This window comes from Pipistrellus kuhlii, unplaced genomic scaffold (assembly GCF_014108245.1).
Source record: "Pipistrellus kuhlii isolate mPipKuh1 unplaced genomic scaffold, mPipKuh1.p scaffold_m20_p_2, whole genome shotgun sequence".
NCBI lineage: Eukaryota > Metazoa > Chordata > Mammalia > Chiroptera > Vespertilionidae > Pipistrellus > Pipistrellus kuhlii.
The window spans coordinates 177,138,447-177,147,098 of NW_023425515.1; positions in this window are offsets into that span (position 1 = coordinate 177,138,447).

The following is an 8,652-nucleotide window of genomic DNA, read 5'->3' on the forward strand; positions in this document are numbered from 1 at the left end:
TGTGTGTGTGTGTGTGTGTGTGTGTGTGTGTGTGTTTGTGTCTAGAGTGTTCATGTGGGTAGGGGACAGGCTCTGGGCTGATGACTGGGGTGTCTCCCTGGGTGGGATGTGTCTGTGTGTGTGTGTATTGGTGTTTGTGTGTGAGGGGTGTGTGTGTGGTGTGTGTGGTGTGGTGTGTGTGTGTGTGCGCGCGCGCAGGTGTGTGTGTGTGCGCAGGTGTGTGTCTGGATGTGCAGGGGTGGCTCTGACTCGCGCTGGCCTCCCCGTGTTCTCCCTGTGCGTGGGGTGTGAGTGTGGGCATGCTTTTGTGTCCACGGCTCTGTGAGCCTGCGTGCGTGGAGCTGAATGTGTCTGCCCCGCAGGGATGACTCATCTCCTCCCCCTCACTCCCGCCCCGTGCAGAGCTGGCCTGTTTAATGCAGGGGCTGGGGAGGGGCTGCCGTGCAGGGGGTGGAGGCAGAGCTGAGGGCACTCTGCAGGAAGCGGCCAGCTGCCACGGGAAGGTGCAGAGCAGAGTGTGCGGGGGCGGAGGGCGCCGCTGAGCCCAGCACAGCACAGCCCAGGCCTGGAGCCCAGTCCTCGTTCACAGCTCCACAGTCCAGGCTCCCTGGGCCAGAGTGAGCAAGGGGCTCCCCGAGTCTCCCCAAATCATTGTACATAGGGGTGCACTGTCTGCGCGGGGAAGGGGTCATGGCTGAGAATCCACCCCCTCGCCCGCAGAGTAGTCCCATCTTGCCTTCAGAGGGATCCCAGTTGCCAGCCCCCTTCTGCACCTGGTGCTGGAGGTGGCTGCTCCCCAAGACAAGGGACCCTGAGTGATCCTTCCTGTCCGGAGGCAGCCGATCTTTCCTCCTCCCTGTCAGACCCTGGCCAGGCAGGAGGCTCTGGGTCCCCAGGTCCCTCTGGTCCTGACTCTGGCTCCCTCAGCCTCGGCCTGAGGGTGGGATGGGCCAGATAGTCAGCCTTGATGGGCACGAGGGAGAGCCCCAGGCGTGTGCTCAGAGAAGACCCGGGGCCTGAGGGGGCCGTGGAAGGCCCACGAGGAGCTGGGTGATTGGTCCTTGGGCCCAACAGCACTGGCCTCTGGGAGCGCCTGGCCAAGTGTGGTGTCCGTGGGAGAGACCCAGGGACCGCACGCCCTCCACCTGCAGGCTGACACCTCCTCCACCCAGGGAGCGTGGCTGGAAGCCGCTGCTGTGCTGAGCTGTCACCCGGTGACCACATGACCTCTTGTTGATCTAATCCTGAGCGTCTGAGCCACAGAGCCCTGTCACATCCATCTCTGAGTGTCAGCCCCGGCCCTGGCCCCAGGTCTATCCCCTGTCCCTTCCAATCCCGGCGTGACTTACAGTAACCTCTGTCTGGCTGGAACTGGAGTAATCGGAATGTAATTGGGTTTTCCACTTGCCATGCTGCCACGGGCCGGGAGCTCTCCGGGCAGGGCAGAGGTGCTTTTCAGAAGAACAGAGATCAGAAAACAAGCAGACGTGAGGGGTGGGGTGGGGTGAGGGAAAGCCAGCAATAACCGGGCTGTGGGCCTGGAGAGGGGATTCTGAGGGCTGAGTCTAGGAGGTCACTGAGGCAGTGGGGGGACGGGGTTTGGTCCTTGGGCCTAAATGCACTGCCCCCCTGCCCCCCACAAGCTCCTGGCAAAGTGCTGTGTCCATGGGAGGGACCCAGGACCGCATGCCCTCCGCCTGCAGACCTGGTGCTCACCCTTTGTGCCTCTTCTCCTGGGCGAGGCTGGCCCTCTCTCAGGGTTTGGGTGGCTTGAAGGGGACCAGCATCTACTGAGAGGGCTGGGGGCTGGGGGCCCAGAGTCAGGCATCCCCGTGGCTTCACAAGCTCGACAGCCTCTGTAAGGCCCGGGCAGGAGCACGAGGGAAGGGGCTGAGACAGCGGTCTCCTATCTGTGCCCTCGCTCAGATAGTCATTCAACAAACACTGGCCGCTGGGCTGCAGAGGAGGGGCCTGCCTGTTGGGGGGTAGACCCTATGCATGCAAACGGCCGGGGTGACATGCGTTAGGATCAGAGCTTGTGCAGTCAGGGGAGGGGTGGGCAGGGGGCCGGTTGGGACTGGGGCCCACAATAATAGTGCATGTGAGCCCGAAGGGAAATCAAGCCAGCCTTCCTGCCTGTTAGATCGAGTGTGAAAAGCAGGCTGGGAGCTCAGGCTTTGGGGCCAAAAAGGCTGGGTTAGACTCCTGGCTCTGCCACTGCCTGCTGCGTGCTCTTACTCTGGTCCCTTCACCCTGTGACAGGCTGGGTCGTGGCCGCCAAAGAGAACCGCACCCTAAACCCCAGAACCTGTGGCTGTGATACAGGACCTTGCAGATGTGGCTGAGTTAAAAATCTTGAGCCAAAACCGGTTTGGCTCAGTGGATAGAGCTTCGGCCTGCGGACTGAAGGGTCCCGGGTTCAATTTCAGTCAAGGCCAGTAGGGGGCGTGCAAGAGGCAGCTGATCAAGGACCTCTCTCATCGATGTTTCTAACTCTCTATCCCTCTCCCTTCCTCTCTGTAAAAAAATCAATAAAATATATATTTAAAAAAAAGAGTTAAAAAATCTTGAGACGGGGAGATGGTCTTGTGTTATCCGGGCGGGTCCACCGTGTCACGAGGGTCCTCAGAGGAGGGAGGTGGGGAAGTCGGGAGGGAAGATGTGACGGAGGAGCGAAGGTTGGAGTGGTGCCAACGCTGGAGGGGACACGAGCCAAGGAACGAGGGAGCCTTTGCGAAGAGGAAAAGACACAGACCGGGTTCCGCCCTGCAGCCTCCAAAGGGGACGCAGGTAGCCCATTTCCCGCTTTCAGCCTCACAAGGCTCCCGTTGGACTTCGGGACCCCAGGCATGGAAGAGGAGAAAGCGTATGTTGTCGTGAGCCACTGGGTTTGTGACGATCTGTCACCGCAGCGTGGGACTCCTGTAGGGCTCTCGCCCGCCTCCCTGGGCCTCAGCCCAGCCATACCGAGCTGCTGAGGGTCTGTGCCAACAGCAGGTGCTGGGCCCCAGTGCCACGGAGCCTCACACCTCCGTGCATGTGCTGTTTTTTTGTGTTGTTTTTTTTAAATATATATTTTATTGATTTTTTTACAGAGAGGAAGGGAGAGGGATAGAGAGTTAGAAACATCCACGAGAGAGAAACATCCATCAGCTGCCTCCTGCACACTCCCCACTGGGGATGTGCCCGCAACCAAGGTACATGCCCTTGACCAGAATTGAACCTGAGACCCTTCAGTCCGCAGGCCGATGTTCTATCCACTGAGCCAAACCAGTTTGGGCATGTGCTATTTTTTTTAATCATTTAATATTTTTTTAAAAAATTAGAGCCGTCATCGTGGGAAGAATCAGGGCTGTGTCAGACACCCTTAGGCTTACCTTCTCCTTTGATATTGCCTTTCATTTGAGCCCATATTTGGTGTAAGGGGCTGCTAACGATCTAGGTCATAAAATAGTAAGCAATGTTATTAAAAAAAAATGATGTGGTGTGGTTATTTTGAAATAGGAACAACCAAGGGGAAGGGAAAGGAAGAGAGGCTTGATTTTCCTGGGAGGGATGATGTGTGTGTGTGCGCGTGTGCGTGTATGTGTGTATGTGTGTATGTGTGTGTATGTGTGTGTGGTAGACTGGTGGGTTTCTAACTATGACCTGGATCACCAGACGTGTGAGGAAAATCTTCAATAGGACAAAGATCTGACTTGGAGACATGAGACCCTTCAGGCCAGTCTGCTGCTCAGACCCTTTAAGACGCCAACCCAAGAACGAAGCGTGTGGCTTGTAGATGTGCAGCGTGACATCGTCACAGACAGAGCTAGCCGCAGAGTCCAGCCCAGGCGTGGAGCCTCGGAGAGCCGAACCTCGCCCTGGAGAGCCGAGCGTGGCCGGAGCCCTCACTCTTCTCAATCGTGAGCCCTCACTCGTTTCCTGTGCATTTTGTTCTAGATCCATAATTAAAATAGCCTGATTTTGTGTGTTGTCTATCTCTGAATTTCAAAACTTGAAAATCAATGAAGTGCTGTTTTTATTTTATTTTATTTTTATTATGATGCATATATGCATATCCCATGGGCACAGACAACAGTGTGGTGAAGGCCTGGGTGGGATGGGTGAAGGTGGTCAATGGGGCAAAAGGGGGGCATCTGTGATACTTTCAACAATAAAGATAAATGTTTTGGGAATAGTATGATTATGGCTCTGGCCCGTGTAGCTCAGTGGGTTGGGTGTCGTCCAGTCCCATGCTTAGGAAGGTTGCCAGTTTGATTTCCATTCAGGGCACATGCCTGGCTTGCAGGCTCCATCCCCAGTAGGGGGCGTGCAGGAGGCAGCCTCTTGATCTCTCCTCTGTCCCTCCCTCCTCTCTCTTTAAAAAAAAAAAGAAAGAAAAATCAATAAATTCAAAAAAAATGCTATGATTATGTAAACATTATTCTCTGCAGAGCTAACCAGCAGCCTGAGCCCCGCGGAGAAGAAACTGTATCTCGTGGTTGAAGTGCTGCTTAAAGGGAAATACTCCAGGCTTCATGTTCAAATGTGTTTTCCTACAGCCCCTCAGACGCTCGGAGCCATGTTAAATTTTAATTCGCTTCATATTTGGAGCATGACTATTTTATACAACTTTTTGTTCCCCCTGGAGTTTCTAACTGCTTTTCTCTTTTCTTCCTGAGAAAAGAAACATATGCCTTTTAAATCAGCTCATTAAAATCCTCCGGCTTCTTAATTACATTATCTGTTGAATGAAGCCCATTTTCTCCTCAAAGCGGTTCTTCCCCAAACCCTCTGACTTCCTGTTCTAATTTTGACTGACGGTTTTATGAACTGCTGGCATTTTTATTCATTGCACTGCCGGGTTCGTTCCAAATGTTTCGTGAATCTGTTCTCTCTCTCTTTCTCGGGTTTTGCCTCTGTTTTGCCGGAATTTATTTTCAAATAACATTTTAAAAGGGAGTGCCTGGAAGAAAAGCGTTCTGAATCTTTGCCTGTCTGATGGTGTCTTTAATATGTTGGTGGGCTTATCGAGTGGGGAGATCAACCAGCAGGCTTTGCTGTAGGGCAAGGGAAAGGGGTGCAGCCAGGCAAGCAGATGCCCGAGTCCCACCCTGGGCCAAGATAGGGAGGGATTTAACCCTGGACACCAGCACTCTGAATAGAACCCCGGTCCTTTTGAGAAAATCACTCAATTCCTTTAGGATGTATTCCTCTCTCATTTTTTAATCTCTCCACGTCCCTGTGTCTTCTCGGTCTGTGAGTTTGCAGGGGAGAGTTGGTGGCACACGCTGCTTTGTTATTCACTAAACTGGCCTTTGAATATTTTTCAGACTGTGGTTATTCTCATGCCTCTGTCTCATTTTTATTTTTTTTTTGTCTTATCTTCTTATGACCTGTGTTAATATTTACTTATCGTATTATTTTTTCTTTAATTTGATCATCCTAGCCTTACACTATACCTGTAAAGTTGCAACTTTGATGTTATATTTATATCTCTTGTTTGCAATTATATTGTTACTAGAGGCACGGTGCACAAATTTGTGCACCAGTGGGGTTCCTCAGCCTGGCTGGTGATTGGGGCCCGATCAGAGCTGGCTGGCCAGGAGGTGGAGGGGGAGGGGAGGGACTGCAGAAGGTTGATCATTGGCAAGAGGTTGGCTGTGGGAGTACACTGACCACCAGGGATTGAGCATCTGCCCCCTGGTGGTCAGTGCACATCATAGCAACTGGTCAGCCGGTCATACAATCAACTGGTCATAGCAGTCACTTAGGCTTTTATATATAGAGATATTTTCTAATCTATATTAAAATAAACACATAGCTCTTAAGGTAACAGGTTTTTGAGATATTTACCACTAAATATCATCCACTCCAGTGGTGCACGTACCCTGCTTTGTGGAATGTCTCTAATTAATTACTATGTTAATTTCCCTCTAGTCAGTTGCCTGAGCTTTCTCTGTGTACCTGCCAGGCTGGATCTCCAAGGAGGTCTCCTTTAAATAGTCCACCTCCTCCTCGGTCTGATTCTGACGTGCTCAGAAATAAAGTAAAAGAGTCATTATGGAAGACAAAGTACCACTTTCGTTGCTGATGATGTAAAATGGCGGCCTTAGCTGAGGGTAAGAGTTGAAGGACCAGTCACAGGATTTCCATGCCAGCGTCACCGACTGCTGAGGAGAGTTTGACCATTTCACATGCAGTGGGCTCACATGCTCCGTCATGCCTCTGCCATCCACTGGGGGTAGCATGTGGCTATGACAGGCAAGTATCTAGGGCTCAGGTACATAATCAGAGAGCAGACAGTGTATATCAAAAAAGAGGGGAAACTGTCCCTTGCTGGTAGGAACTTAACACTCAACCTAGACAAGGACAGATGAAGACAGAAAGCTCGTAGGGCCATTCTCAGTCACGGACATAGGTTTAAACACCACTATTTTCAAACTAAATTCAGCAATGTGTTTTAAAAGATACATCATGACCGAGTTGGATTTATTCCAGGAATGCCAGGGTATTTCCACATTAGGAAATAGTCCTGTTAAGTCTCAACATTAACAGACACACAAAAATGAAAAGCTTACAAAAATTCTGTAATCCTATAAGACAGATGGGAAAGAAACACTTGATAAAATTAAGCAGTTTTATAAAAATTCTAGACAAACTGGGGAGAGGAGGAAACTTCCTTAACGTGATGTATGACAAACGGTTTCTTTCTAAAACCTTCGGTAAACATCTCACTTAATGGTAAAAGCTAAAAGCATTCCTATTAAACTCAGAGACCTAAAAAGATGTTCATTATCTCTGATTCTGTTCAAAGATGTTCCGAATTTCCTAGCCTGTGCAAGAAGAAAAAGAAATAAATGGCACAAACCATTGAAAAGGAAGAAAAGCATGGTTGCCTATATTTGTAGACCATGCGATTATCTACCTAGAAAACAAGAGATTCTACAGAAGAACGAGTAAGACTATCGAGAGGATTCGTGTGAAGGGACCCATTTTCTCGGGTCTGCTGCGTTTCTGGGTGCCTTTTGAATTGGGCTTTTCCTTTTCCTTTTCCTTTTTTTTCTTCTTCTTTTTCTTTTGGACAATCCCTTCAAGGATATTTATTTGTCAGCTATCTTCAGAACATACTCTGAGTGGCCAGATTATTATGATCTCTGAACACATAACAATCTGGCCACTCATTATATATATTTTAGAGGCCCGGTGCATGAATTCGTGCATGAGTGGGGTCCATCCAGTTTGGCCAAGGCAGAGGAGACATGGGCAATTGGCCGGCAATTGCCTGCTGGTCGAACTCCTGGTTGAGGGGACAATTTGCATATTAGCCTTTTATTATATAGGATATACACTGAGTGGCAGATTATTATGCGTTCAGAGATCATCATAATCTGGCCACTCAGTGTATAGTGTCTCGTTCTGGAGCGGAAGGCAGTGTTGCTTACTGTCCAGTAAGTCCTGCCGCCTGGAGGTCCCTCGCTGGGTGGGATGGAGTCAGAATGGGAAGACTTTGGAGGTGAGCCCTGAGCTTCCAGACCACTCTTGCCCAGGGTCTCATAAACATTGGGAGCAGGCTGTGGGCAGGCTGTGGGCACTTCAGCCCATTTGTCCAGACTCTGCCTACTTACCCATCAGCCACAAACAGGCACCCTGTCCTCTCTTTGTTGGGGGAGATTCCATGAGCAGCTTTGACCACATCCTGAACCATCCTCTGGGGCTGGGGCTTTTATGTTACAAGAAATAAACTGGGGCTTGGGAAAGTTCACTCCTCCTGGGGCCAACAGATTTCTGCCTACTGCCTGGGGGAGGGGGGGGGATCAGGATTCTGTGGCAAAGGGCAAAAGGCTTGGGCATGCTGTCGGTCAGGCGATGAATGGTCAGCATCTGTTATACCTAGCGTATCTCTTCCTATCTTTGCTTTCAGGATTTCTATGTTTTTATTTTATGTGTCTCTCATGAGTAGCATCTAGCTGGATTGTGTGTTTTCATGCATGCTGATAACCTATCAACTGGTGAAAGCAGCCCATCTACTTCCTTTGTGATTACTAGCATTTAACATTTTATTCCTAAATCTTATTTTGTGTGTTTTTGTTTTGTCTTCTTTTAATTTTTAAAACCTAACCATGACCTCCTGGTTCATAGGTTGATGCTCAACTACTGAGCAACACTGGCTGAGTTGGTGATTTAAAAAAAAACAACACAAAACACCTTGGTTTGCATCTCTAGTCATATCTTCATTTTTTGTTTTCAATGTTGTATATGTATGCTAGTGATTTACTTATTTTATTAAGGCTTTTAAAATATTTCATTCACCTCTTTGTTGCTTTCTGTATCATTACTTGCTGCTTTGTCTTTATTATTTGCTTTCTTCTACTCTCTTTGAGTTTTCTGATGGTTTCTCCCTCAAGTCTTGAGTTGGAGGCTGGATTCATTTGTTGCCAATCCTTCCTGTTTCCAATAAATGCTTTAAAGGCTATAATTTTTCCTCTCAGTTCCACTTTAGCTTATTGTTATTCGGTTTTAAATATCTTATCATTTTCATGATAATGCTCTCCTCAGCCCATGTATTATTTACAAATGAGTTTTTTTAAGTTAACAAGCATATTGAATTTCCTTGGCCAACCTTTTATTGTTGGTTTCTAATTTTACTATATTGAGGTTAGAGAATGT